The sequence below is a fragment of the Mustela nivalis genome (assembly GCF_964662115.1).
Source record: "Mustela nivalis genome assembly, chromosome: 5".
Lineage (NCBI taxonomy): Eukaryota > Metazoa > Chordata > Mammalia > Carnivora > Mustelidae > Mustela > Mustela nivalis.
Genome location: NC_139024.1, coordinates 41403460 through 41426111, shown reverse-complemented (window position 1 = coordinate 41426111; position 22652 = coordinate 41403460).

Here is a 22652-nt window from a genome sequence, read left to right as displayed (position 1 = left end):
TAATCTGCAGGGAGCCTGCTTCTCCCTCTCCCTCTGTCTCTCCCCCGGCCCCTGGTGTTCTCTCCCTCTCTCTCAAAAGAAAAAGAGAGAGAGAGAGAGAATGAAAAAAATGGCATAAACCAGAACTATCCTATGCAAACTGGGAAATATGATCAATCTCTATCTCACCCACACCTCAACCTTGGACATTCCCTCCTCCCTCCTCGCAGAGACCTTGTGGATAGCCATGGTTCTGGGGGTTTAGGGGGATATTGGTGGCAGCCATCTCTATAGCACCTCCCCTCAATCTCTAATTCAAAGTCTGCCATTGTCAATATATAGGACCACTTGGAGATGGCTGAAGAGTGGCCCCAGCAGGAATGCCTGTGGCTCCTAAATGTATGTGGGGGACTTCTCCATCGTCAGTCTATTCCTCAGTTGCTAACACTTACTTCATTATATGATGGTCCACCTCACTGCCAGCATCTCCTTCAACCCTTTATATCACAGAATCTAGAAGTACCCAAACTTCCACTAGGCAAAAGATGCTTAACAAGTCTTCTGGTTAAGCAACATTGGCCTTGATGACAGAAATAGATCTAGAATCATAGAGTTGGGAGAATCCTGGAGAACAAGGCTGCTACATCCATTGACCTTAAAGGAAATGGTTTCAGTTACATAAGAATACATTTTATTGTTAGAATCTGTCTAGAGATGGAGCTTCCAAAGTCTATTTTGACAAGTCTGTTCTCATATCCGCACACAAGAGCAACCGGAAACTCCTCATTTATCAATAGCTCTGCAGTTTAGGATTCATTTCCTCTAGTCTGACAGTACGGAGTGCCCCCTGTAGGACAACACCTTCTCTGCGCTTTTCTTTCTAGGCTTTTAATCATCCTTGTTTCAAGCAGTTTTGCAATGATTTTCGTAACTCACACTATCCCAGAGATGGTTTAGAAGGAAGATTTTTCCCATCTGATATTTCTAGACCCTAGAACTTGGACTGATAATAACAACATAATCATTGATGGGACACCCACATGCTATTCCACCTCACTTAGCCACAGACACCACTTCGCCACTTATTTTTAAATATGGATTTGAAATCTAGTGAGTTCGAAGCTATTATGTCCATTTTTTCCCACTTGGTCTTTGGCTTCTAACCCCTCCTCTGGTGCATCAAGGACATTTGTGTTCATTATTATGTGTGTCTGCCTTAACTACACCGATTAAGAGGAAAAACACTTACAGATGGAAAAAAAAAAATTTATAAAAACCTTGCCTTGGGAGGACACACAATGCCTTGCACTTACTGAGTACTCAATATATTTGCTGAACTTAATTAACTCAAGCCCATAATGTCCTTTTTAAAAATATTTGGACATATTTATAATGTTTCCAGTGAAGAATCTTCTGTCACCCTGAAAGAAAGTTGGGGGTATTTTGTCATCAGGAAGGTTTTGCTTATGGGACACTCTTATGAGATATGCTGGACAGAGTTCTTGGCTGTGGGCCCTCGTGGACCTGAATTACATCCTGATGGTGTCCAGTTCTGGGACCTTAAAAAATCAATTCACCTTACTCTAGTCATGGTGTCCTCATTCATAAAACATAGAGCGCAAGCTAGAATCATACTCTAATCTCCCAGATTGTAAATGCCATGATTTTGTTCTTCTATTTAGATAAATACTGCATTTCTTTAAATTCTTTCTTAAAAAATTGGTCATAAAAAACATTTAAGGGACGCTCAGTGGTTTGAGCCTCTGCCTTTGGCTCAGGTCATGATCTCAGGGTTCCTGGGATCGAGCCCCGCATCGGGCTCTCTGCTCAGCAGGAAGCCTGCTTCGCCCCCTCTCTTTGCCTGCCACTCTGCCTGCTTGTGATCTCTGTCTGTCAAATAAATAAAATCTTAAAAAAAAAAAAGAAAACATTTAAGACATATAGAAAATTACAAACAACATAACAACTATGCTATCCACCTCTATTTAACACATATTAAAATTGTGCTGTATTTCCTCAAACTTTTCTCTTTGAGAAGGAGGAAGAAAGAAAACAAGAAAAATGCATTTGAGGGCTGTTTGAAGACTTCCCTGATCTCTTTCCAATCCATTTCCCAAAAGCTTAACACTATCCTAAGACTAGGATGCTAGTCTTTTTATCTGCATCTTTGTTTTTGTACTTTCATAATACATGCAGTTATTCACAAACCATAATTAGTGTGTTTTATGTGTTTTTCAATTCTCTATAAATGACATCATAGCTTATATTCTTAAATCCCTCTTTTTTCTGACCGTAACTTCTGACGGGTTTAGGATTTACACTATCACTAAATCACCCTGGTAAATTTTTGCTGAGAGTTTACCTCACACATCATATCCCTCATCTTATTAGTTATTCTTGTTTCTCTTGGGAGTTCATTTTGATTTATACTCAACTTCATTTAACTGTTTGCTCTTCCTTGTCATGATCTGAAAGTGTACATTCTTGAAATGGGAAAGAAAAATCTCATTCAAAATTTCAGAACTAAATTATTAAATGAGAGTGACAATTATAGAAAATTACACAATTTTGTAGTGCAGTTTCTCTAAAGAATACTTAACAACCTCTAGTGTACTTGTCCTATGGAGAAACAATTTCTACACAGTATGGAATAAAGAATAATAGTTCCATTTCATTTATAAACTGTGTCCTTTGGGAAGGCTCACAGAAAGACTTGCTAAACACTTGGATGGACTGGTAAATTTCTCATACTTATTCATCAACATTGTCTCTCCCGCAAGGTAAGCACCAAGGAAACCTCTGTCTTGCAGAATGTTGTAGAAACCAGCATGTAATAAAATTTCTGTGATAAAAGTGATGGCAGTCACTCCTCTGGATCTGAGTCACTGAGGGAAAAGGACTGAGATAAATCAAGAGAAACATTAACCTTTATTTGTTCTAGAATCACATATCCTATAATTATCAAACTAAAAGAAAATTAGTGTCAGCATTATTAAATCTCCTTCAGCTAAAAATGGGTGAGGGTGATAATGACCACTTACTTAGTTTAGAGCATCTCACATTAATATCAGAGTACAAAGCAATATTACAACATCCAGTGGAAAATGCAACTTTCTGCATTTGATAAACATTGCTGCTGTGATGTGCTGAGAGTCCAAGTTGCTGGATAAAATTATGTACAAGTCAAGGAATGGTCAAGCTAGGATTTGAACTCTGATGGAGAGAATAATATTAACATTCAAAAAAGATCTTGCTGTTAGGCAACAAAAAACATTTCTAAAGCAAATGAACTATCATGCATCTGAAATAATTAACAAATTAATTCCCCATCTGGGGGAACATCTTCCAAATTGGTAGCTATCCACCTGGGAAAATGGCCCTTTTCTAAGATCCTAAGAGACTACAGTCATATGAGAAAACTCAGATTAGTACCCAACAGAGTGTGTCAGACTGAAGGATCTAGTTGTGATGTTAAACCATTTGCCATCCTGCATCTGAGACTCCAAAATCAAAATTCAAAAAGAAAGCCCTTTGAACACCTTTCTAGCTTACTAAGAGGATATAAAAAAATGCCCAGGGAAATCAAAGATGATGAGGGTATTTCTTAAGCATGAAAGTACAATATTTACACACAAGGTGCCATTACTGATCCCCAGAAAATAACAAAGAAAATCTAGCATCTAATGCGTAGTATATTTCCCTTCTACTTTCCCAAGTTCTCATCATTCATGACTATGCAGAACAAGCATCATACAGCTATTCTTGACTGTTGGAAAAAATATCTCTTAAGGTACTTAAATACTATATCAATTTAATCTTTTTCTACCATTACCCTAGTAATAGCTAACATTTAGTAATTCTTCCATGAAAGGCACTGTGCTAAGCACTTCACATGCATTTTCCCCTATCATCTTCATAGTAACATGCATAAAGTGGTATTTGGGTAGTGGATAAATAACTCAATGAAAACCAATCTAAGAAAAAAGTGTACACTCTGGAAATCAGTATGGAGGTTCCTCAAAAAGTTGAAAATAGGATGAAGGGATGGGGTAACTGGGTGATAGACACTGGGGAGGGTATGTGTTGTAATGAACACTGGGTATTATATAAGACTGATGAATCACAGACATGTACCCCTGAAACAAATAATGCATTATATGTTTATTAACTGAATTTAAATAAAATTTAAATACAATTTAAATTTAAAAGAAAAAATAATTTTTTAAAAAAATTTAAAAACAGTGCTAACTTATGAACCAGCAATTGCACTACCAAGTATTTACCCCATAAATACAAATGTAGTGATCTGAAGGGGCACCTGCACCCCAATGTTTATAGCAACAACATCCACAATAGCCAAACTATGGAAAAAGCCAAGATGTTCATTGACAGATGAACGGATAAAGACGACGTGTGTGCACGCGCACGTGTAATGGAACACTATTTAGCCATCAAAAATGAAATCTCACCATTTGCAATGATGTGGATGGAACTAGAGGGTATAATGCTAAGCAAAATAAGTCAATTAGAGAAAGACAATTGTATGATCTCACTCATATGTGGAATTTAAGAAACAAGACAGAGGATCATAGGGGAAAAGTGGAAAAAATGAAACAAGATGAAATCAGAGAGGGAGACAAACAATAAGAGACTTTTTTTTTTAAGATTTTATTTATTTATCAGATAGAGATCACAAGTAGGCAGAGAGGCAGGCAGAGAGAGGGGGGAAGCAGGCTTCCCGAGGAGCATAGAGCCTGATGCGGGGCTTGATCCCAGGACCCTGGGATTATGCCCTGAGCTGAAGGCAGAGGCTTTAACCCACTGAGCCACCCAGGAGCCCCTAAGAGACTCATAATCATAGGAAACAAACTGAGGGTTGCTGGAGGGGAGGAGGTGGAGAGATGGGGTAACTGGGTGATGGACATTTAGGAGGGCATGTGATGTAATGAGCACTGGGTATTATGTAAGACTGATGAATCACTGAACTCTACTTCTGAAACTAATAATTTACTGTATGTTAATTAATTAATTTAATTAGTTTAACTAATAAAAATTAATTTAAATAATTTTTTTAAAAAAGAAAAAAGTGTATAAAGCAAAAAGAACACATGTCAAAAAGTGCAAGCCTGGCTTTAGGTGTAACTTAATGCCAGGCTCAGTGGCAAGGCCCATTCTCCTCTGGCAGAATTCCCAAGCTGCTCTTTCCCTGGATTAGCTTCATTCTCTATGTGGCCTGGGTCTCATAATTTCAAGATGGCCAATGGCTCCAAACCTCACTTCCTCTCAAATCAGGTCTAGGGAAGAAAAGTGTCTGCTTCTATTCCAGCACTCTCAGCAAAAGTTTCTGGCTCTGAATAATTCACAAGCTGATCTCCACACCAATCACTAAGGCCAGGAAAAGCAGAATGCCATTTCTTAGGCCCAGGTCCCATGATGTATCTCTGAATAATAAGGTGAAGTCCCACCCAGGCACCTGGTCTGAGAGCAGGGAAAGGGGTGGTTCCTAGAGGGAAATTCCAGAAGAAGGGTAAGTGGATGCTGGAAAAATGCCTGATACAAAATTTATAACACTGGACAGAAAGGCTGAAAATATTCTGGGTGAATAGAATACCAAGATGCAACAGTGTGGAGGTAAATAAACATGTTTTCTATATAAGGAAACAAAATTCATTCAATCAGCAGAATTCAGTGATTGAGGAGTGGAAGACACCATTAACTAGGCCAGATACAGCTAAAACATGGAAGGCCTTCAGTTAGACTTGGATGCATAGACTAGATTCAGTAGGTAATAAAGTCATTGTATGAACTTGGAGAACTAAGATGAAAAATAATTAAGAAGAAATGGGTTTTCTGGTATACCAGAAAGTTGGATGTGAAGATATGATTCAGAGATACCTGGGTATTAACTCTGTTTTCATTAATGCCTAATCCCTGGTGTTGCAGCTTTTTTGATGCCGAGTTTGGCTATAAACAAAGAGAACCTAAGCATGTTTATACACATTCCCTTAATTGGAAACACATAGACTATTTGTGTGAATTTTCCTGGAATATTGATATAATCCTTGAGACTAAATGGGTGAGGTCTTAGCAAGAATTGTGTTTTCATGATCTAGAAAGAAGTAGTCAATATTTTTGGCAACTCCAAAGCCTCACTGAGGATTTCAGGGGCCAAGAGAAGCTACACCAAGATACATTCTACGTGTTCCTCCTCTGCATGGCCTCACTGATTGCAGTAATATTGTATTTCTTTGGGTATTTAAGAGAGGAACTTAACAGAACTTTACACTTGAGGGTAGTGCAGGGGAGTCTGTGGTAGGAGACATACATATCTACCTGATAAGAGTGTTTTTCCACCAACGCATACCCCAACAGCAACATCACAGTTGCTGTCTAAAGTAGGATTGACACAAAATCCCTTCACAGTTGCTATGCTGGACTTTGAATGAAATGCTGAGAAGTAAAAGAAGGAATATCACACACACACACACACACACACACACACACACACACCAAAAAAGCATACCAACAGCATAGTCCTTAATATGAAACCATAAAATAAGACTGTTATTTTTTTTAGGTATATTTTGAGGGAGAGACATATTAGTGGAATTCATCTATTTATCTACCTACAACAGGTCAGCCCAAGGGTATAATTTCAAAGTCATTTTTCAGGGGAAGATGTCCCTGAGCATGGTTTTCTGGCTTCTCCTAAATAAGCCAGTAATGGCACTGGGGGTGATTGAAGATCCCCCAAAGATAAGAAAAGATAATGAACCAGAAATGTTTCTCTTCTCCATCATCTGGGACATACCCTGCCCCGCCTCCAGGTTCCCACCAAGCAGAAACTGGAAAACTGCTGAGGTTTTGGAAGTGTGAAGAGGTGAGGTGAACATGGAGCTGAGATTTGCTTCAAATCTTGCTCACTTAACTGCTACCACAGGGGAGATGACAAAACAAGGGAGAATTAAGTCTATTCAAAAGATTTTAAATGCTATGTTTCTTGGTTTAAAAAAAAACAATACCCAACTTTTGTAGCAACATGGACGGGACTGGAAGAGATTATTATGCTGAGTGAAATAAGTCAAGCAGAGAGAGTCAATTATCATATGGTTTCACTTATTTGTGGAGCATAACAAATAGCATGGAGGACATGGGGAGTTAGAGAGGAGAAGGGAGTTGGGGGAAATTGGAAGGGGAGGTGAACCATGAGAGACTATGGACTCTGAAAAACAATCTGAGGGTTTTGAAGGGGTGGGGGTTGGGAGGTTGGGGTACTAGGTGGTGGGTATTATAAAGGGCACGAATTGCATGGAGCACTGGGTGTGGTGAAAAATAATGAATACTGTTATGCTAAAAATAAATTAAAAAAATAAATAAATAAAAATAAAAGTCATGTGGAACTAAAGAAAAAAAAAAATGTGGTCAAGGAAACTACTAGCTCTGATTTAAAAACCTTAACTGTGAGTAATTCTGTTTCTAAAAGTGTGTGCAAATAGTTTCCCCAGCATGCAAATCTGACCTTGAGACAGATCTGGACAAATGTCCTCGGAACTAATTGGGTTAAATTTTGTGTTTTGAAGTTTCACATTTTTCTTAAATAAGAACATAGTGTTTTTATTAGTAAAAAGGTAAGCAATTGCTCTTTCAAACTTCTACTTGGAACAAGTATAAATATGTCACCTGATGCAGTAGTGGATTCGTGTGTCCAGGCTAAATGTCAAAAAAAAGGAGGATAAGGTATCATTTTCAGGATGTTCATGGCTTCCAAGAATACTGAATTAAATGCTCTCAAGACAATTCAGCAAAAGCATTAAGTATCTAACTTCTGTGTTTTAGACATGATTCTGTTTGAAGCACAAATGAACTTGCTGGATCAGAGCCAAAGGAGATAACAAGCTGACAGTGTGTCCAGTGTCTCCAAAGTTAGAAATCCTAGGAAAATAAGAGTTTTCCCTTTCTCTTGGGTCATCTCAGAATCTTGTTCTGAGACCACAATTTCTTTGGTAGTAAGAGGGTCATTAGACAGCTACACCTCCCTCTTTTCTTCAGTAAAATGTAGGGAAATGCTGTGGAAGATGAATATTGTAGAAGGTGGGAGAGGGGATATGAAATAGAGTTGAACTGAGGGGACAGTACTGAGCCCTGGAAGAGAAAAACTGTCAGGGTTTTTATGCGAAAATATGTCTCTTAGGGAGAGAATAATTAAAGAGAGTTGAGACAAAAAAAAAAAAAAATAGGCAGGACCCCACTGGAGACAGTGTGTGCTATCACTGGGAACACTAACACAAGGGACAGAGTCAGCCAGACAGGCAAGCAGGAGGGGAGTGGGTGGAGAGCCCCTGCTCCCTGCCCTCAGCAGAATGAGGCCCGCACATCCACACAACCTCCCCATGCCAGAGACCTTGAGATGGCAGCCCATACCCCGCCTGGACCTACACAAAATGACTGAGCCAAGCACTGAGACAGGGACGTCCACTGAGACTTCACTAAAAGAAGAGAACCCAGAACTGAACTTTCAAAGGAAAAGAGAGCATGGAGAAGAAAGCTACATTCTTCAGCAGTACTGGCCTTCAACCTGGCCAAGATGAACCCCATCTTGGGCCCCATACTTGACAGGGCCCTGTGTATTGATTCATAAATATATTGTCTGATAACAGCAAATGCAAAAAACAAACAAAAACAAAAAGCAAATACCTAACTAGCCACCTAGGATCAGGGGGTACACTTCAAACAGATTGGTAATCAAATCCTCAGACCAAACTATTAAAATACCCAGACAAAAAGGAATATATTCAGAGTTAGACATTGACCTGCTCCATGACCCTAAAAAACTGGAGGCAGAAAGAACATTCAGGGTCCCTGGGCTCTGATTCTGTGTGCTAGGAGACAATGGCCTTCATGAATATATGTGATTATTCCTTAAATTGAAATGCATGGTTGCTTGAGTAATACATTCTGGAATGCTAATGTGAGCTCAGGTCTGAGGTCTGTGCAACAGTGAGGACTGATGGGGACATGGGGAGTGGACAGTATTGCCAACAGCTATGCCTGCCACAAAGCAATCTGGGGCCACAGGAAGCCGCTCAGCGATAGGCCATCTCTTCCTGCCTCTTCCTCCCTCACATCTCGTAAGACTGTATCCTTGGCTGATCAAACTAGAAACTTAATGTAACCTTGCTGCTAAGTAATGTGAGGATGTTGAGGGCAGGTGGAGGTGGGGTGGGGGAGGAGGACCTCTTTTTGCCAGACTTGATGCATTGAAGCCCACTTGATGCATCACATACCTTATCTTGAAAAATGTTACCTAGGGGTGCCTGGGTGGTTCAGTGGGTTGAAACCTCTGCCTTCGGCTCAGGTCATGATCTTGGGGTCCTGACATTGAGCCCCAAGTTGGGCTCTCTGCTCAGCGGGGAGCCTGCTTCCCTTCCTCTCTCTCTCTGCCTGCCCCTCTGCCTACTTGTCATCTCTGACTGTCAAATGAAAAAAAAAGAAAGAAAGAAAGAAAGAAAGAAAGAAAGGAAGGAAGGAAGGAAGGAAGGAAGGAAGGAAGGAAGGAAGGAAGGAAGGGAGGGAGGAGGAAAGAAAGAAAGAGAAATGTTACCTAAATAAAACAAGTAGGAGGGTAATTTCTAGAGCAAGAAGTCAGAGATCTCTGGGTTTTATTCCTCTATCCTCTATCTATTTCAAACATACTGCTATTCACCACTCCCTAAACTGCTTCTGCTTCTTTGACTGAAAAGTACAGTTTAGCTTACAAATATTTCTCCTGATGTCTCTCTCACAGGAGGCTGTGAAATTTAACTAGAAGACATTTATGATCTCCAGTGAAAGGTAGTCATTAAGTATAATTGTTATCATTACCTGAATCTATTTTTACTTTCCATCCATCCATCTATATGGCTTGATGTGGTCCACAAGAGCTCCAGCATTAGTATTCTTACCCACTTGCTCACATACCTCCATGCCTGTTCTGGCTGAGCTATCAGGTGGGTATTTCAAAGCCTTGGGTCTCTGAGCACTGGGCCCCATGGCAACCTCAGATCTCGTGTTCCTATAGGTGGCACTTTCTGACAAGCATAAACTTTCATTCCAAAACAAATGTGCCAATAGTTGGCTTGCCATGGGTACAATTAGTCACTTTCTCAGAATGAGGAGCAAAGGGCTAATTGTTCTGCAAGTGGACAATTGCTGCTGTAATTATTAGTCCCTGTAATTTCTCATCCATACATAATTGCACATGTGGATGAGAAGTACTTGGGCAGTCTTCTTGCAATTCTGTCCATACGGCTTCTCATTGTTATGCTTAGGTTTTTTCCACTTCTATCGGTCACAGTTGGTTGTGCTTTTCCATGATTGTCCTTTTCTCCTCCGTAAAATACCAATGCCAAATCAGCTTTTAAAAAGTTGTCCAGAACAATTTAAATACTGAATCAGCCCTCTAGTCATTGGTTTTGTGTTAAATGTAACTTGAATATTTACAAAGGCAAGTTTCTGACTGAAGTTTGTAGAATCATAGAAAAGAATAAAACTACAAGTTTCCCCTAGGTTCCCAGTATCTTTTCTCCCTATAATCCAAGCTCTCCTCAAAATCTCCAAGAAAAAAGATTGCAAGTTCACACCCTTTCTTTGGAACTTCATTTCAGTGTTATGTCTCTAACTTTAAAATGTCTGAGCCTTGTGTGTTCCCATGCTCAAAGGAAGAGTTCTGGGATCATACTGACGGCAGTAATTTCATTGTTCGTTTCTTTGGGCATTGTAGGACCAGATTTGTTATATCCACGTTTGTAGCCAGACACTGCCTCAAGCAGTCAATTAATCTGTTTTAGGTTTACATGTGAAGTTTTATTTATATAAAATGCTTTTGGAAGCAGCTGATCCTTCTCCTGAGGCATTTCACCAAAATTCATTCGGATTCCTTTCACTGACATCCCCAAAGCCTCAGCACATGTCAGACAAGTATCTGGGTGATAGAGGAAGCTCCAGAGGAGACTTGCCTCCTTTCAATTTGCAAAGCTGCTTGAGAACTCCTTGCACAGAAGGGCATCCCTCTGTTCCCTGTTCCTGGAGCATGACTGGATGTCCTAGACGAACAAGCTTCCCCAGCACCCATGGTGCTGCAGGCTTCCCTTCAGATGAAAACTGAACACTGAAGAAAATTCTGTTCATAATACAAGAAGTCCCAAAATTGGGTAATGCTGGGGAAGGCAAAATTGTCTTAAAGGATTTGGGGAGAATCATACCATTAGGCAAGGCTTTGATTTTTTTTTTTTCTTTCTTGTTCTTTCACTGGTTTCAAATATAAGTGAAACTCACTGAAAGATATAATATCTACCTGCTGAAGTTGAGAATAGGCTCTGGCAAAATCATTTGCTATTAAGGAAAAACCTGCCTGTACAGAGACAACAAATGTATGCCTCCCTGCTTGCAGATTTTTCTGGCAGCCTCAAAATAACACTCAGCTGCTCCCTACCTTATGACCCCTAAAAGCTGCAGCCTGAACTCCCCCATCTAAGAATATTAATAACCACTGCCAAGATCATGCATTGCATTTCCGGCACCAAATCCCCCTTCTCTCTGCTCAAAGTGAATGGAATCCTAAATGCGCCACATTTGCTTTTATGAGGATGCATTTGCCAGTCGGCCTCAATGCAAGCCCAAGTGCTTCAATAGCATTAATAAAAGGGGTGGTAATCTGAAGAGTCTTATTTTTGTCCCTAATGTTCACCCCAAAAGGAAATGTGCTTCTTACTAATAATAGAGGATGTGACCAAAAACATCAAGTATATTTATCTGTTCCTAGTTCATTTGCCAAGGCTTATATTTCCCATCAGCGCCCTTTTAGAAAGGCTAAAACAATTAACCTCTTTCTCACTTGCCCTGCCAAAAGCCAAGATCTGGCAGTTTTTGTTTAGGAGATTCAGCTGAAGACCAGCACCTCCTCTGCTAACACACAAACCAAGTTAATGCATATAGTAATATAGATACACTGAGCCAGCAGCCAGGCACTGCTTAGCACTTTACAGGGGTAACACACTGAATCCTCCCCACAACCCTGTGCGGTATGTTCTGTTAGGATCCCCCTACACCTATATGGAAACTGAGATACAGAGGCATTTAGTAACTTGCCCAAGATCACACAGCCAGCAAGGAAAGATGCTCTAGAAACACTGCTTTTGGTCACTTTATGACCCACCTCTGTGTCAATGCTGTTTTACATTTTAAGATGCTACAGACTGACCCGTGGCCCTCCAACTGGCATCAAGGAGCACAGGCTTAAGTTAAGCAAGGGCAGTACTGGCTCTCCCCAGTTTCTTAAAATCCGTGCTGCCCTTATGCCTCCCGCTGTCACTTAGATCATTCATAGTTTGGCTAGATTTCTGACTTCCAGATCAAAAGTGCTAAAAGATCTTGGGCCCTGGTCCAACATAGGTTCTTCCAGATTCACTCAGAAGTCCCCAACTAAGTTTACCATGGAGCTCATGTATCAGACAGATGGGCTCATTATCAGATTATGTGTCTAAAGAAATAACAAGTAACACACAGGAGCCAGTCACATCAGATTAGTAACCATTAGGCATTTGGCAATGATAGTCACCCACTTCAGTGCTCACTGGTAAACTTCCATGAGCTGCACAATGCTAGCAAACTAGAAGGCACTTACAGAAAAGCTGTAATGCCTTGGACTTCAATCTCTGGTCATTTGGCCCCCCTCCATATACCGTATAATGACTTTTTTGTTGATCTGTATATGAACATCGTCATTATTTTATAAGTTTTCAGAAGTTACTAACTCTAATAATTCGGAGAGGCACTTGTATGCTGCAGTTTTGTTTGTCTTTTAAACAAAAGCTAATTTTTAAAAAAATGTTTTCTCCTGATAAAACTCTTACACCTTTATTTTTAATGCCTTCAGCAAGTTCTGTATAGGCAAGGGGCTAAAAATAAAAGTTGGCACCGAACTATATTCTATAAAATCAAAATGTTTCCCTAGTGTTTAAAAAAACAAAGTCACAAGCAACTTTTTTCTACACTCAATTCATAAAACTTCAGCCCCCAAAAATGCAAAGGGGATCCATATTTCTATTCTACATGTTCAACAGAGTGTGCGTCCAGGGCTGCAATCCTCTTCCTCCTCTGGATATCAATAAACCCACTGCCCTGGCTGATGTCCACCTACCTCACCCACTCTGAGCACAAAATCTGACCTAGAGGAGAGGTGGACTCGGAAAGACCTCTGCTCTAATTAAGTGTAGAACAGTATCACTCTGGATTGAATTAATAGTGGTTTTTATTTTTTTAATAATGGGCTAGTTCATCATACACTTTAGGCCACAAAATGTTTCCTTCTCATATGAAGCTTGTGAGCAATATATAAAATATCTTTCATGTTCCCCAGCCTATAGCCTTCCGAGTTTTCTTCTCATAACTAATACTGTTTCTCTTCAAAGTAATTAACTCAAGAAGCCACCAATCTGCCTTTAGCTTAACCTTCACTGGTTTCCAACTAAGAACAAAAGGAGGAGAACCCAACATTTGGCGAAGGGCCCAGTCAACCACTTCCCTTGCCAAGTGAGTTTCCAACAGGTGCTGCCATTCTCTGAGGGCCTAGAGATGTGGATTTTGAGCAGCAAGCCCTGTTTTCACTCTACCTTTGGCTTCCCTCAGATCCTGAAATGACTATGTTTCACCATAGACCTATAGATCATGGAAGATTATTCTTTCTCCACTCCAAGCAAAAGAAAGCATAAGACCAGGTTTATCAAAAAGGAAATTTCCAGCAGTACTTTAATTAAATGTTAACCTTTCTGTGAAGAATTATAAATTGCATTAGAACATAAACGTCAACTGACGACATTTGAGACCTGAGTTGAACTTATGTAATGTTTCCAATAATAAGTGTGTCTATTTAAGATGTCAGTTAAAAGTTCAAAACTTGATATGTGGGTGCCATCAAAAGGAATCATTAGAGCCACATGTTGGAGTTGGTCTTCAGGGAGGAATTCCAGAAAGGTGACAGATTTTGACCAGAATTGAAACTTACTTTTGACCTCAATATCTGTGTTCTTTCCATTCTCCTGGGCCTCCCAGATGCTTGGGGAAATCTTAATAATACTAGATGTGTTTACAAGTCAGACGCAGTCAATTCTAGAGTCAAGATCTATAATGTTCTTTTCCCTTTCCTTAACAAGCTGAAAGTCCCTGACTGACATCCCTTCACCTCAGAGTAATGATATGGCTGATCCTAATCTCCTAAATTCCTCTCATTCTGCTTACTGGTAAGAAATGACTTTCCCTTCCATCCGAGTGACAGGTGCCATAAACTGCACATTATTTTGTCAGCCCTAAAGTCGGGACATCGATAACTTCCACAGGGACAAAGTTGATAATAATCTCTTGGTATAAAATTGTCTTTTAGAGAATTAGACAAATGTGAAACACTCCACATTGTCAAGAATATCACTCAAGGCTGCTTTGCCCATCCTGACAGCCGACGATGGAAGACATATTAAGAGACTGAGAACGTGGACATTTGTTTTCAGACCTATATTTTCTGCAACCTGTCCCCCTCTGCTTCATTCCAGGCAACAAACTCAGCTCCACAAAGTGCGTGCTGGGTGCACTCTTTTTTTTTTTTTTTTTAATTAAACTTATTGATTTTCAGCATAACAGTATTCATTATTTTTGCACCACACCCAGTGCTCCATGCAATCCGTGCCCTCTATAATACCCACCATCTGGTACCCCAACCTCCCACCCCCCCACCACTTCAAACCGCACTCTTAAACCTGACCGGGACTGAGTCCCAGGAGCAAGGCCAGCCTCTCAAGGGCAGGCTTTCAAGTCCCACAGTGAAATCTGCCAACTCCAAAGAATAAATAATTCATCTCACTCTGGTAATATATCTTCTCACAGAGATTCCTGTGACGGGGACTTGACAACAGCAATGTTCATTGTGTTTGTTATTCCACAAGTAGTAAGGAGAAGGCCTGGGGAGGGAGAAGGAAAGCCCCGCATGACTCCAGAATATAATTTCATACTGTTACACAGTCAGTGTCAGAAATTTTTTTTAACAAAAGGAAATAGATGCATACTTTGGATTTCTGAACTGGCAATTACTGGAAGAATCCATTTGGTCTAATTGAAGGCTCAGGTAGGATCATGTCCTTTTGGTCAAGAAAGATTCCTGGTCTTCTAGACATTCTTTCACTGGCTTCTTCTGGTTTTTAATTATCCAGAAAGGAACTTATATCCTGTGAGCCAGTGGACAACCTTTTACTTGATATTTTCCTTTTCCATGCCCTCCAGGAGCTGGACTTATCTTTCTTCCCTTCTGCACCATAAATATTTGGAAGTATCTCAGAGCATTCCTGCATTATGTACCAGATACTTCTATCCAGATACTCAGATGCTGACCTTGAGATTTAAGACTTCGTGAATTCACAAAATTCCAGGACCAGACAGAGCAAACCTCTGCAACTGTTTTCCATTTCACTCTCAACAAAAACAGAAGCCCATACAACGGTCTTCAAGGCCTACATAATCTGCCAGGCTCCATGACCCACCTCCCCATGTCCATATACACAAACTACCACCTTCTCTTCCTCTCCAACCTTCTCTCCTTCCCTCTCCTTACTCACTTGGCTCAAGTCATATCACCCACCCACTTCAGACCAACTCCTACCTCAGGGCCACCACACTCGCTGTTCCTCTACTTGGAGCTCTCTTCTCCCAAAACAACCATGAGGCTCACTCCTCTACTTCCTTTAGATCTTTGTTCAGGAGTCACCTTTTTGCTAAGGACCAGTCTGGCCACTCTGCATCGTACTGCAATCTCACTCCACCCCACCACCTCTGACCCTGTTCTGTTAGGTTTTCTATATTAATTACATTAACGTACCATATTATATACTTAGTTATTATGCTTTTTCATAATTAGTGCCTCCCCCCAGCTAGAATATCAGTCATGGGGACAGAAATTTTTGTTTTGTTCACTGCTGTATCCCCAGCTTCTAGAGCGGTACCTGGCATATGGTAGGTGCTTAAAAAACATTTGCTGAATGCACAAACAAGTACACATCAAATCAATGATGGGCTTTTCAGGCTCCAGCTGAGTAGTAAGAGAAGAGGACTGGTCGGGGAGATGAGCTTCACTGACCTGTTTGCTGAGGTGAAGAGAGCAGTGAGCAAAACAGAGCAAGAGAGCACTAGGCCCCCTCTCCAGGGAGCCTGAACTTCCAGAAGCCCTCAGTTACCACCCTGCCAGCTCAAACAGCTTTTCACACACTATGATTTCTTATAAGGATCTCTCCCAGTTCACTTATAGGTCTCTACCCAATGTCTGTCCAACTGAGCTTTCTAAACACGAGCCAAACCATCCACTCTATCATGCAGCTCCTACTCCATGTTTGTGCCAGGAATGTTCTAGGTGCTAGGGATACAGCAATGAACCAAAGAGACCAGACTCTCTGCCCTAGGAAAGCCTACAGTCTAGTGGGAGTGGCAGAGAATAAGCTAGATAAAGTAAAACATATAGTTAAATATTGCTGAGAAAAGGCCTGTTCCTTGCTTGCTTAAAACCTGTCCTTGGTTCCCTACTGTCTCCAGAATAAAACTCAAGCCCCTTACAACCAGGAGCAGACAGCACTTTCATGCCCACCCCTCCAGCTCAATGCTTCCTACATGCAAATTCCAGGCAGAATGAACTTGTTGCAGTTCCTGATTGTGCCTTTTTCTCTGACAAATGAGTGTCTTTTCATGCACTGTTCCTTCAGCCTAGAGTGCCCTTCTCCCTTCCCTCCATTTTCTTGGCCACTTTAATTTGTATTCAATACCCAGCTTAAGCACTATGCCTTCCAGTAGTCACCCCATCATGCCACCCCACCCCTATCTCCTTTTTTTGATCTTTTCGCTCTCATTGGGAACACCTCGTCCTTGTACTTTCCCACTGGCTTATAACTTCCTGTGTCTCCACTGTCCATGGACATCTTTGGCCTTTATATCCCCTGAGTGCCTGACCTGTTACAGTCAATAAATATTTGCTGAATAAATAAATGGATGAATGGAATAACAGAAGAAAGGAAGTACAGATGGATGAATAAAAAGCTGACTAGATGGAATTAAAGTGTTATGGGCTAAATTGTGTCTATCAAAATTTGTATTTTGAAGTCCCAGCCCCTAGTACCTCAGAATATGATTACATTTGGAGATAGCATCTTTCAAGAGGTAATTAAGGTAAAAAGGTCATCAGGTTGGGCTCTAATCCAATAGGACTGGTAAATTTGTAAGAAAACAAAATTTGGAGACAGTCACACTCAGACAAAAGTCCATGTAAAGCCATAAAGAGAATATGGCCATCTAGAAGCCAAAAAGAAAAAGGCCTCTATAAAAACCAACCAGCCCTGTGGAGGCGCCTGGGTGGCTCAGTCAAGTGTCCAACTCAGTTTCAGCTCAGGACGTGATCTCAGGGTCATGAGATCAAGCCCCACTTCGGGCTTGATCAGTGTAGAGTCTGCTTGAGATTCTCTCCCTCTCCCTCCTCCTCTTCCCCTCCCTTCACACACTATCTCTCTTTCTAAAATAAATAAATAAAATCTTTAAAAAATAAACAACAACAACCCTTCAGACACTCTGGATCTAAGAATTCCAGCTTCCACAACTGTGAGAAAATAAGTTTCTGTTGTTTAAGCCACCCAGCCTTTGATACTTTGTTATTGCAGCCCTAACAGACTAATATGGTTGGATGGATGAAATAATGAAGGAAGGAGGGAAGGAAGGTAGATGGGAAGATGGATGAAAACTTCCACCACAGTCTCCATGGCCCCAACTCAGTGTCATCTCAAATTCCTGACCCTGCCTGTAACATTCCAACCCCTCTAGCAGGTCACAGTCCCACTCAATGTGCAGAAGACTCAGCATTTGGTCTCTGCATCTCACCCTCCCATGGCCCTCAGCCTCCTCTACTTTCCCTGGATGTCTTTTCTCAAGACACCTTCTCCAGTTCTCCCACCACACTCTCCCCCACCCATGAAGACTGTATCTTCACAATCCCTTTATGCAGCCTCCTCAGCCCCAGCTCTCAGACTGCTGGGTACTTCCAGAAGAATTTACTTCCCTCTTTTCCTCCATTGTGGCCCATCTCCAGCACCTGCCTGGGCTCTCATATGCCCATTTTCCAGGACCTGGACACATAGGTGGATACATCTGGCTAAGCTTGTGAGGTCCCTTGGACCTCTGCTGTTGCTCTCCTTCTCAACTCCTCAGTGTCAGAGCCCATGTATGTACTCAAGCAGAATGGCCCAGATTCATGTGACTGGTGGGGGGGGGTGCTCACCAATCTCTTTTCTTCAACTCCCATCTATGAAAAATGGGGATAAATAATAGTGTCTGCCTTATAGGGTTACCACGAAGACTAAATGCATGGAGAGTCCTACTGGTTATTGTAATCCACTCAATTTTGTACAAATGGACTTGTTGCCTCCAAACTCAGTCACTGGTGCCATTTTTTTTTTTTTTTATTACTTCCTCCAGGCACAACTCTACTTTCCTGTTTCTTTAGATTAGGCAAAACTGATTTCTGGGTTTGCAAAACTGGGAAGAAGCCAGAAGGACCTGAATAGGCCAAGCAGGGTCCCTCTCCCCAAACTTGCCTGCCTGTCAGCTTTAGTCTCTTCTTCTGCAGCCCAGCTTCTCCCTAGAGATAAGAGCCTGGCACTGCCTCTGAGAGCCTGGCGTGGTCCTGGGGCCTCCCTAGAAGTAGTCTGTTCTGGCTGTTCCACCAGCTTTTGGAGGCAGTGTTACTACTCAGTTAAAAATATTCTCAGTGACTGGTGAGACCTGGGGAGAAGTCTCCTAGAGAGGGGAAGATGGTGATTTTCCATGCCAGTACTGTTTAATTTTTTCACTCATATGCATGTATTACTATAATAAAAATATAAGTAAAATAGCTTCCTCTTGACTGGCAAACAGAGGACAACATAACTGAAAAGCATGGACTGCTCATTTTTTCTTTTTTTAATTGTGATAAAATAGACACATAACAGAACATAAAACTTAGCCATGTTTAAGTGTACAGTTCAGTGGCATTAAGTACATTCACATTGTTGTGCAACCATTAACACTATCCATCTCCTGAACTTTTTCATCTTGCAAAACTGAAACCCATTAAACAATAATTCAACATTTTATGCTCCCTCGACCCCTTGCAACCACTATTCTACTTTCTGTCTCTAGAATTTGACTACTCTAGGTACCTCATATAAGTGGTATCATACAGTATTTGTCTTTTTGTGACTGGCTTATTTCACACAGCATAATGTCTTCAAGATTGATCCATGTTGTAGTATGTGTCCGAATTTTACTCCTTTTTAAGGCTGAATAATACTCCATTGTGTGTCTATACCACATTTTGTTTATCCATTCATCCATCAGTGGACTCTTGGGTTGCTTTTGCGTTTTGGCTATTGTACATAATGCTGCTATGGACATGAGTGGACAGCCAGTTCAGCTTTTTTTTTTTTTTTAAAGATTTTATTTGTTTGAGAGAGAGAGAGAGAATGCACAGCAGGGGATGGGCAGAGAGAGAGGGAGAAGCAGACCCCACCACCACCAAGCAGGGAGCCCAACATGAGGCTCAATCCCAGGACCCTAGGATCATGACTCATGCTGAAGACAGATGCTTAACTCACTGAACCACCCAGGCTCCCCCCAGCTTAACTTCTAATAATGTGTTTTTAGGATCCTCTCTTGTTTTTATTATAAAGACTAAAAAAGGCAAAGGAAGGCCAAGTCACCTGGGTCATAAATGATCCCTCCATCATCTAGCCATTAAATGAGTCCATCCTTTGTATTCTTTGTTTGGGCATCCTCTGAAGCAAAGACTATTATCCCATTTGATACTGAGAAATTGAGGCTCAGAGAGGTTAAATAAGTCTCCCAAGATAACACAGCTAGAAAGGGACTGCGATTCAGTCTAGGTCTGATTCTGTGGTCCGAAATATTTCTGCTATCTAATGCTGCCTCCCAAAAGCGTAATCAAACCTGGACCTGAAGTGTGTGCAGATGAGGGGGGAGGCCAGAGCCTGAAACTCTACGCCTCCCCTATGCCTGAGAGACAAATATAATTTTTTAGAACCAATAGAGAACAAAGAAAAGTACAGAAAATTGAACCTAAAGGATGCAGACATGAAGCCTGATGTTCAGATCAGAACACACTTAACTACTTGTAACAATGCCGAAAGGGAAGAAGAATTCTCAAAGTCTGTAAGGAAATGCTGAGAAAAAAGGATCAAAGTGCCACAAAGTATTTCAAGGCCATGAGTGGACAAGAAAATGGTAGATGAGTTTTGGGAGAGGAAAATACCCAGAACTATACTCAGAGAAAATCACCCAAACTGGGCTAACAGGAGGATTGCTCAGAGCTAGTAGTGAAGCTGTGGCAAAATCCTGCATAGGTGTGGGCTGTGCAGCGACACAGAGTTGCCCCATGCACCCCTGCAGGGAAAGGAGCAAAAACTACTGGCCATTTTTGGGAAGACTATTGATCACCAATTAGAAAACAAAAGAGATACAAGAATAAAAACCCTTACAAAGATGAAAAATAAGGCTTGTGTTAGGAGAATGAGTAGATCCCACTGTGAAGCATACAGAGGAAATAATTTTTCTTAGAAAACATCAGGGCTGCCTGCTGTGGGCACCAAAATGGTAAGTAAAATACTGAGTAGCATCAGAGAAAGTTCTGTAAGCAACCTGAGAACCTTCTTAGCTCATTCATTCCTGTCCAATGCATGCGCCCACTCTGCGGTGTCTCAGGAAAGCAGTGTGGATATGACAAAACTACAGGAAAGGACATGTGGTCAGAATGCTCAGGCTGACCCATGAGAATGAGATCAGAAACCCTGGGTTTTCAGATCCCAGCACTTTCCTGGAGGGTCTGACCCAGGAAACTGGAAAAGATGACACTTTCCTGGACAGGTTACATCCAGGAACCCCCTCTGGCCCAGAGTCTGTTATGTGCTTGTCTTTGTGTCATGAAGGGACAGGAAGGTGAGGAGATCACAGCAGACAATGACACTCTGATACTAGGTCTTAAAGATCCTTATGGAGTTTCTCTCTGAGACAGACCTAGACCGGGATATGGCTTGACTTTTAGGAGATATTAACCCCCAGCCCCAAAGTGTTCCACCAGACCTGGCCCTTGCTCAGGGGGACCACAGCTGTAGGGATTGGGGTCCTAGGATGAACTCAGGGGGACATTCTCAGAATCCTGCCTTTTAGACATTTTGCTAAAACATGTAAATCCAAAGTGATGCCTCTGCCACTTGGAACAAGAATCTCAGGTAAGAACAGTGATGGAGATTGTGGCTTCCTGGGTCCCATCCAGGTCTATGAGTCAATACTACCAACTTCCTTACAACCAAGCACTTAGACGTAGAGCTTCCCTGCTGCCTGGGTCCAGCACACAAGCCTCACCGAACTCTGAGCCAGGGGTCAGGCCCTAAGCTCAAATTTAGATGGCCTCCCTCAAGACTCTCAAGGCCACTCTGACCTGTACTCTGTCCCCAGAGAAGCCTCTGGTGGGACTTAGTTTGAGAATAGAAAGGGAGTGAATGCAGGGGATAGGAGGACACTGAGGAGTGGAAAAAGTATATAGTGGAGAGAAAAATGTAGGCAGCCAGTTAGGCTCCCTCTGAGTTAGGAGTGATCAGTGGGGTTCCCAGTGCAGTTGTGCAGCTCCTACACTATGCAAAGGTGCTCCACAGAGGCCAGACATGGAGGCAGAGCAGCTCATGGAGGCTGCTTGCCTAGGCCTCGGACCCAGCACAGGGTTGTGTCCACCACAAGGACAGGGACTCTTTCTTACCAACACAAAGATGCAGCACATGCAGGCAAACAGCCCTAGGCTTTTCAGTCTGTGTCACCAAGTGTTTGTGAGACAGTTGATGGAAGTTGTGCCTTTCTTCCTCTAGGGAACACATGGATTACACAGAGTAATCTATGCACCTATGTCTAGCCATAGTTAGGTTGGTTCTGGCTCAATAAAGCCACACGCCTGGCTGGTAAGGGAGGGAGAAGGTTATACGCGTGCTAGGCTCGTTATCCATAGGAAAGATACCTACCTGACATTACACCAGGGGCTGGGCATCATGACTTTGCCTCATTCAGAGGCTTGGCAGGACCCCAGCATGCAGAACAGAGCAAAGGGTCCCTGGCCAATGCAGCTTGCCCCCTCCCATTCCCACCCATACGCAGAAGAATCTCTTACTGCCATTAACCAGCCGGCTCCCAGGGTACAGGGGATAATACCCTCCCTGTGGCCACTCCACAGGGATAACATATAAGAACCATCCAAAGTGCAAGGGGATTGACCCTGCTCTGCAGCGTTCTTTTGGCTTAATAGGAACAGCTGGTCAGTGAAGTGTTTGCTAGCAATTTAACAAGGCTCAAACAGCAAGAGGCATCTGCCGATAAATCAAAAGGGAGCACCCAGCTAAATGAGGTTTAATTTAAATTCCTATCTCGAGCTGAGAGGAGTGTGGTTGTGCCTTCCAATTGTATTAGTACCAGCAAGACCTGGGCCTTGGGGGTGTGTGTCCCAACAAGACAGAGCTATAAAACCAAGACAAACTGCTGAAGGGAAGAGAGAGAAGGGAAAGATAAGTTGTCATTTCTTCTTT